At 47.5% G+C, this 6,760-nt stretch overlaps 1 pseudogene; it reads left to right on the plus strand.

Moving 5' to 3' along the window:
• The first annotated feature begins 200 nt into the window (after positions 1 to 200).
• LOC147454093 (uncharacterized) lies at positions 201 to 5,589 on the plus strand (annotated as a pseudogene).
• The last annotated feature ends 1,171 nt before the right edge of the window (positions 5,590 to 6,760 follow it).

The raw sequence follows: 6,760 nt of genomic DNA on the forward strand, positions 1-6,760 counted from the left end.
AACAGTTCTTTTAATATCATCCATTCAAGTCGACCATGGCAGGTGGGTGCAACAAGGCCAAGTTTGAGGGTTTTTTTTTGGCTAAAAAACCTTTTTAAAAAATGAATACGGGGTGGCACTACTACAACACAATGCAGATTGCATGGGAAAGAGGGAGTCGCCATTTGCAAGGAGGAGCTGGACATAATACAATGCCGGAATTGGCAAGCGGGAGCCCTTGAGGGCTAAGCAAGGTAGGTAAGGCCAGTGCATGGGCCACCCGAGCAGCGTCGGGAAGGACTTCAAGTGGACGCAGAAGTGCCGTATCACAGCAAGGTATCAAGGGCCAGGGGTTGAAGGCAGTGCTGGAAGCAGGTGAGCTTGGCCGTGAGCGATGGCCGTGAGCGAGAGAGAGGCCGCCAGAAGTGGCGTGGCTTTGAGCAGTAGTTTGGAGGTCGCCAAGGGCTGATTGGGGAGTTGATCGAGGGCCACCATTTGTGGGTGGGTGGTCTTCACCACAAGGCAAGGCCAGAGATTAGGAGCCAGTACTGCAGGGTGGCCGAAGATTGCAAGATAGAGTGAAGGAAGGGCTCACGTCCAACAAGATGAAATATAGGGAGATGAAGGTGCTGCGTGCGTAGAGCCGCCTGCAAGGGTGGGTTCTACAGAGGGAGAACAACACAACCTATTGCATGGGAGGATGGCACTGCTGGAGGAGACGCGAGTGGCTGGGGAAGAGCAGCAACACAAAGGAGGCCAATTAGGTAGTGTGATACAGCAGTGCAACGTGCCTGGAGCTGAGTGTAAAAGAGCACAGAGGAGAGAACTGAGCCGGACGGTTGCAAAGCATGAGCCTGAGAGCCAACCATTGTTGCAGGGATTGGTGGTCATGCAGGATTGCGAACATTTAGTGAGTAGGACAGAGGAAGAACGGTTGGGATCTCAAGATGAAGATCACAGCCAGGTTGCGACATGGGAAACGCCATGGGCTGGCTGAGATGCTGAGGATTGCCAAGAGGAGCACTGTAGGGTGTTGAAGTTCGAGGGCATGCTGTGAGCTCGGGCTATCCAAAGAGGTACACCACTGGCTCAAAGAGGAGGCGCTTGGGTGCAACCTATAGCTACCAAAGGTTGAGAAGCCGTTTACGAGCATTGTTAAAGGACAAAAGATTTTGTAGCCTCTTAGTAGCACTCGCATTCAAGGAGGTGGCCGTGATCGATGGAAAAAAGTCAAAGACAATTAGAAAGTGAGTGTGAATGATAGCACAAGGAGGAGGAAAAGTACGCCGTCATGTTGGTAGGGTTCTAGTAGCTAGATGAAGGGAAATTAAAACTTTACCATTGAATCCCTATTTATACCATGATATTTGCTAATTATTCTTAGGTTTATATCAACCTCCTCTCTTCTCTCGTGTATTATTATGCATCGGTTATATGAGTGATTTCATCGTGTGTCAAGTGTATGTGCTCTCCGTGAGAATGTAGTGTATGCTAGCGGTTTCCAAATTCCTGAGGGTGTCCAGACTACTTGCAGGTGAGTGTATGGTGCTATGAAGGATCAAAGGTTGAGGTAAAAGCTTTGTGGTTGGGTATATGTAGTTTGGGATGGTTGGATACGGGCAGAGGTAATAGTTGTTTCCAGATTGCGTATCAAGATGTGTGATTGCTAGGGGATAGGGGTGATGTGGAGTCACTAAGCTATAGAGAGGCATTCACTGAGTGTGCTAGTGGTTTTCTCATTTCCCCCTTTCCATCTTGTGGTGCCCCCACTGAGGACCCACTGATTGCTTCCTAACAAAGTGTTCGTGAGTCAAGATGAAGCAGGAGTTTGGTCCAGTGTTAAAAGGAGACGAAGATGGTGACGAGTGGATTGCCGATTTTGAGTTATTTATGCTGACAGTATTGCAGATGCCAGGTGATGAAGCAAAGTTCCCGACTAGTCTACCTTTGGTGCTGCGAGGTAAAGCAAAAGTTTGGTTTGATGGCTTAGAAGATGGACACAAGTAGAATTGGATCGGATTTCGAGAGCACTTTCTGCAAAGGTATCAAAATGTGGTGTCGGCTTCAGAAGCAGATGCAAAGCTCAAAGGCTTGCTGCTGGAAGCAAGTGAAAATTTCGATGCTTTTGTTGATAATTTTGAAGCTTATTGGGGGGATTTTGTGGCTGCTACCCAAGCAACCAATGCGGGATATTTTAAGCTGGAAAAGTTTCTATCCTGCTCGCATCCCTATGTTTGTGAGAGGGTGGACTATGAAGATCCAAGGACCTATGACGAAGCTGTCCAAGTCGTCAGAGCAAAGAGTCGAAAGATGAAGAAGAAGATGGAGGCAGGATTGCTACAGTCTACCATCATGGTAACCAGTGGACCCAGGCCCAAACAAATTGATGAACATCAAGAGGTAAAAGCTCCTCTTTTTATTGATATGAATGTGATCAAAGCACATGAAGCAGATGCCAGGATAGAAGAGGTAGAACAAGTGCCAACCAGGTTTTGAAAGATACAGAGAGGCATATTCAGAGTGCCACTCAGTTTGCTTCCTCAAGAGGACGAGGTGATAGAAGATCTTAAAGAAGAGGTGTCGGTTCTAGAGCCAGCAACGAGGATGACAGCAAAGGTTCAAGAACTGGCAAGATCAGAAGAGGAGTACTCCGACAGTTCTCATAGCTCTAGCAGCAGTTTGGACACAAATAGCATGTGGAGAAAGAATCCATCTCTTCTAGGTATGAAAATTATGATGTTTTTCATGTAGATGAAGTGGAAAAAGATGTATGCGAGTTGCCTATCACCCAGCTAAAGGTCAAAGAGAAGTATAGTGTTACACCTTGTATGAATTTGCCAGTCCAACAGCCCCTACCACCTAGCTAAAGGTCGAAGAGAAGTATAGTGTTAATTACACCTTGTGTGGATTCGCCAGTCCAACAGCCCTATCGAGTGTCTTGTGATGTTGAGTCCCTATTGGAAGAAGAGGTATGGTTTGATTGTGCACCCGACCTAATTGAAGAGCAGGTTTTTGAGGATGACTTGCAGGAGCTAGGAACAGAAGCTGTGGTAGGTCAAGTTGATTTGTCTATGCAGGAGGTGGGGCAACCTTGCCTTGATGGGCATGTCGAGGTGCGCTTTGAAGTTATGGAGTTGGTGTGTAGCCGTGGAGATCTAGCTCCGGCAGATGACTCTAAGGAAACTGATACAGGTGTAGCCTATGAGAGTGAGGCTCCATTCAAAGAGGAAGGTGTCACCAACCTTGCAGGAGATGAGGTATTGGATGAACAAGTTGAAGCTCTAGCAGGTCATACTCTTGAGTATGAAAAGGTGGCCTTGGAGCCATTTACAGAGGGTTTGGATACAGGATTGCAAAGGGATCAGGTTTGCTTGGCTATGCAGCAGGTGGAGGCAAATGGCAGGGTCTTGCTATTTTATTGATGCTATGGATACATGTGTTATTGGAGGTTGCTTTACATGTATTTTTGTATCAGTGGCGAGGTTTTTTTGAAGTGGACTCTACTATGAGGGTTTTGTAGCAAGTGACATGATAGCTGCTTATGGTATCAATGCTTCAAGTGATTGAAAGTATGCTTATGGTTGGCAGGAAGGTTTATGGATGCAGGATGACAAAGCTCCAAGCTATGAAGAGCTGGAAGGGTGGCGTGTCTATTGGCCTACAAGTACAAAGGGGGGCTTCAATGTGCATGCTTTACAGGTGGATGGCCACGGCCAATGTTTTCTTTTTGACCCAGGTGGACTCTACACCATGTTTGGGGAGGCTTTGAGCTTTCCATTCAATCCTGGCGGATGATGTAGCATATGCTTTTCTCTCTATCTCTCTCCTATCTATATAGCCACTATATATCTATGTTATATCATTCTCTCTATACACTCTTCTTTCTTCTAAATAATAATGTGGTTGAGCATGAATGCTCAACGAGGGGGTGGGCAATGATGGTGCAGCCAGATGTGGTCGACCCAGGGAGAAGCCAATAGCATGTGTGTGGAAATCAGTAGCATGATGGGGGAATGCTTGAACACGTGCTAGATGCAGATTGCAGCAAATGTGATTGGGATGTGTATGCCAGATGTGGCTCTTAACTGGTCAAACGCAATTCAAAAGCTTTGCCAAAAAGGGTGAGTGGGTATCATCAAGTGGTGGTGTCATGGTGTATACAGAACGGGTGCTAAAGCACAGAACGGGTGCTAAAGCAGGGCGAGTTCAAAGTTTTTGCGAGCTTGAAGGTCATTATTTGGTGACTCTTAAAGTGGGTGACATAGCAGTAATATCGTAATATCACTCTCGGTGTGGTGCTTTTGGTCAGAGATCTAGTGTGCAAAGAACTATAGACGATTGTTGGCCTACGATCGTGGACAGTACAAGAGGAGTTTTTTTAACGGACATCATGTGGTGTGAGATCAGCTGGCGAGCATTGCCATAGGAAGCTGAGCAGCAATTCTTATCCATTCAAGTCTACCATGGCGGGCGTGTGTAACAAGGCCAAGTTTGAGGGTTTTTTTTGGCTAAAAAACCTTTTTAAAAAATGAATACGGGGTGGCGCTACTACAACACACTGCAAATTGCATGAATTGCATGGGAAAGTCGCTGGAGGGAGTCGCCATTTGCAAGGAGGAGCTGGACATAATACAGGGCCGGAATTGGCAAGCGGCAGCCCTTGAGGGCTAAGCAAGGTACGTAAGGCCAATGCATGGGCCGCCCGAGCAGGGTCGGGAAGGACTTCAAGTAGACGCAGAAGTGCCGTATCACAGCAAGGTATCAAGGGCCAGGGGTTGAAGGCAGTGCTAGAAGCAGGAGGGCTCGGCCGTGAGCGAGAGAGAGGCCGCCAGAAGTGGCGTGGCTTTGAGCAGTAGATTGGAGGTCGCCAAGGGCTGATTGGGGAGTTGATTGAGGGCCACCATTTGTGGGTGGGCGGTCGTCACCACAAGGCAAGGCCAGAGATCAGGAGCCAGTACTGCAGGGTGGCCGAAGATTGCAAGAGAGAGTGAACGAAGGGCTCGCGTCCAACAAGCTGAAATATAGGGAGATGAAGGTGCTGCATGCGTAGAGCCGCCTGGAAGAGTTGGTTCTACAGAGGGAGAGTAGTGCAACCTCTTGCCTGGGAGGATGGCGCTGCTGGAGGGAGCCGCCAGTGTCTGGGGAAGAGCTAGCAACACAAAGGAGGCCGATTAGGTAGTGTGATACAGCAGTGCAACGTGCCTGGAGCTGATTGTAGAAGAGCACAGAAGATAGAAGCGAGCCGGCCGGTTGCAAATAATGAGCCTGAGAGCAAACCGTTGCAGGGATTGGTGGTCATGCAAGATTGCGAACATTCAGTGAGTAGGACAGAGAAAGAACGGTTGGGATCTCAAGCTGAAGATCATATCTCAAGGATGTGGCACCCTTGAGAGTCGTCCATGTGGCGTTTATGTTTACCTACCAAGCCGGTCCATCAAGTCACTTCTCGGCACTTGAATTTTTCGCAAGGCCCTGCATTTGCACAAATGGCGATAAGTTCAATCACCAAAATTGATTTATCATGATGGTCTATTCCTAGCAGGTATTGAACCCGTGCGCCGCGAAGAAAATCATAAATCAATCACTAGGGTATAGACTTTGGTTGTCAACAACCTGACTTCAAACATAAATGATGTTTAAAAGGGGGGGGGGGGGGGGGGGGGGGGGGGGCACTGCCGGTTATCGATACACGCGACTCCCTGCCACGTCGGCACAGAGTCCGAAATTTAGGCCAGGCCGAAACGCCATGGGCTGGCTGAGATGCTGAGGATTGCCAAGAGGAGCACTGTAGGGTGTTAAAGGTCGAGCACATGCTGTGAGCACGGGCTATCCAAAGAGGTGCACCACTCGCTCAAAGAGGAGGCGCTTGGGTGCAACCTATAGCTACCAAAGGTTGAGAAGCCGGACAGAGCATTGTTAAAGGCCAAAAGCTTTGGTAGCTTCTTGGTAGCGCTCACATTCAAGGAGGTGGCCGTGATCAATGAAAAAAGTCAAAGACAATTAGAAAGTGAGTGTCAAGGAGGAGGAAAAGTACGACATCATGTTGGTAGGGTCCGAGTAGCTAGATGAAGGGAAATTAAAACTTTGCCATTGAATCCCTATTTATACCATGATATTTGCTAGTTATTCTAAGGTTTATATCAACCTCCTCTCTACTCTCGTGTATTATTATGCATCGGTTATATGAGTGATTTCATCGTGTGTCAAGTGTATGTGCTCTCTGTGAGAATGTAGTGCATGCTAGCGGTTTCCAAATTCCTGAGGGTGTCGAGACTACTTGTAGGTGAATGTATGGTGCTATGAAGGATCAAAGGTTGAGGTAAAAGCTTTGTGGTCGGGTATATGTAGTTTGGGATGGTTGCGTACAGGTAGAGCTAATAGTTGTTTCCAGATTGTGTATCAAGATGTGCGGTTGCTAGGGGATAGGGGTGTTGTGGAGTCACTGAGCTATAGAGAGGCATTCACTGAGTGTGCTGGTGGTTTTCTCATTTCCCCCTTTCCAGCGGCTGTGAGAGAGAAGTGGTTGTTTCAATTGCTGACGATGGCTAGTAGTTTTTTTTTTTTTAAATGGTGCCCCATGCAAGGAAAACCACAGTATAACTAATTGGTGCTCCCATGCAAGAGAGAGAGAGAGAGAGAGAGAGAGAGTACCGCAAGTACAATGACGGCTACACGGCGGTGCATCGATCCTTAACACTAGGTTGGTAACCTAACAGGACATAAAAGTGTCCTTTCAGGGTTTTGAAAAAAACCTCCAAAACCATAGTAGATCAACTCATTT

The sequence above is a fragment of the Adiantum capillus-veneris genome, chromosome 7 (genome assembly GCF_014529385.1).
Source record: "Adiantum capillus-veneris isolate H3 chromosome 7, ASM1452938v2, whole genome shotgun sequence".
Lineage (NCBI taxonomy): Eukaryota > Viridiplantae > Streptophyta > Polypodiopsida > Polypodiales > Pteridaceae > Adiantum > Adiantum capillus-veneris.